Genomic DNA, 1731 nt, shown 5'->3' on the forward strand with positions numbered 1-1731 from the left:
AAGATGTAGCAAAATTTTATTTTGATACTGATAAAATATCCATCTTTAGAGACTTCACGTCTGTATGTGTGTGCTCGTATCAACTGTACAAGCTGAAACTGCGGGAGTCAGCGTGGCTGGTTAGCACTTTAAACGGTAAACCTAACTCCGCATCAGCCACTTCCTGCGCACTTCAGTTGTGGCCACGCCTCCCACCTGTCCCCAGACCTTCACGGTGTAAACGGGAACTGTGGTATCTAACAGAAGCCTGGCTTGCCCTTCCGCCAGCACCTGGCAGCCGGCCTCTGGGAACCTGGGCAGGTGTGTGCCCTCACACCCAGCTGTGTGTTAAGGCTGAGACTCACCTTCACACCCTGTGTTCCTCTAGCGTTTAAACTCCTAACTTTAGTGTCTGCCCCTCGACTCTGCGCCTGTGAGCACCTGGGGAGAAGATAGTGTGATCCCAGTGAGAGAGAAATAGTTTTTGTTGTTGGATAGATATTTTCTTAAAGTATATCTTTGTTTACCTTTTACCTTTATGGTGGGGAGTGGTGGCACACACCTTTAGTCCCAGCACTCGGGAGGCAGACAGGCGGGTCTCTGTGAGTTCAAGGCCAGTCTGGTCTACAAATCGAGTCCAGGACAGCCAAGACTACACAGAGAGACCCTGTCTCAAACAAAACAAAACAAAACAAAACAAAAATGGGCAAACAAACAAACAAACAAACAGAATCCCTCCTTCCCAAAACCTTTTACTCTTATTTTGTGTGTGTGCCTGGTGCCCTGGGAGGCCCTGGAGCTGAACTGTAGAGCTTTGTAATCTGCCATGTGGCTGCTGGGAGTTGAGCCCAGGTTTCCTGTAAGAATAGTCAGTGTTCTTAACTGCTGAACCATCTCTCCAGCCCCTTATTTGGGTTTTTGGAGCAGGGTCTCTCGAGGTAGCCCTGGCTACTTGCTAGGTAAACCAGGCCGTCTTTGAAGTCACAGAGGTCCTCCTGCTTGTGTCTCCGGAGCGCTGGGATTAAAGGTGTGCACCACCATGCCTGGCTGATTACAGGTTTTAAGCTGTCATCTCACCACACCGTGGTGCCGTTAACTTTGTGAATATGAACTGGAGTAGACAAAATTTGAACTCCATGGCAGACTATGGAAGATGGAAGGAGAGACGGCTCAGTGGTTAGGAGCACTGGCTGCTCTTCCAGAGGACCTGGGTTCTAACCCAGCACTGACATGGCGGCTCACAGCTGTCTGTAACAGGTCCAGGCACGAGATGCACCTGTGTGCACAGACATTCATGCAGGCAAAACACCCGTACACACAAAATACCAAAAGAGTACAAATGAAAAAAGATAAGAATTAAAAGTCTTCCCACCCTCCGCCATAATCCCAGTACTCAGGGAGGCAGAGGCAGTTGGATCTCTGAGTTTGAGGCCAGCCTGGTCTACAAAGGGAGTCCAGGACAGCCAGGGCTACACAGAGAAACTCTAGTCTCTAAAAAACAAAAACAAAAAAAATTTTTTTTGAGATCCCTGAAGGAGGGCTCAGTGAGTAAAGGGTCCACTGCCAAGTCTGGTGACTTAAGCTTGATTCCCACATGGCTGAAGGAGGGAACTGACCCCACACGCTGCGACATACGTGCATATATACATACATGGCTACACACCGTACGTACATACACACATACATACACACACACACACGCACCATACATACACACACACACACCATACATACATACACACACACCATACA

The sequence above is a fragment of the Psammomys obesus genome, unplaced genomic scaffold (genome assembly GCF_907164565.1).
Source record: "Psammomys obesus unplaced genomic scaffold, mPsaObe1.curated_primary_1811, whole genome shotgun sequence".
Lineage (NCBI taxonomy): Eukaryota > Metazoa > Chordata > Mammalia > Rodentia > Muridae > Psammomys > Psammomys obesus.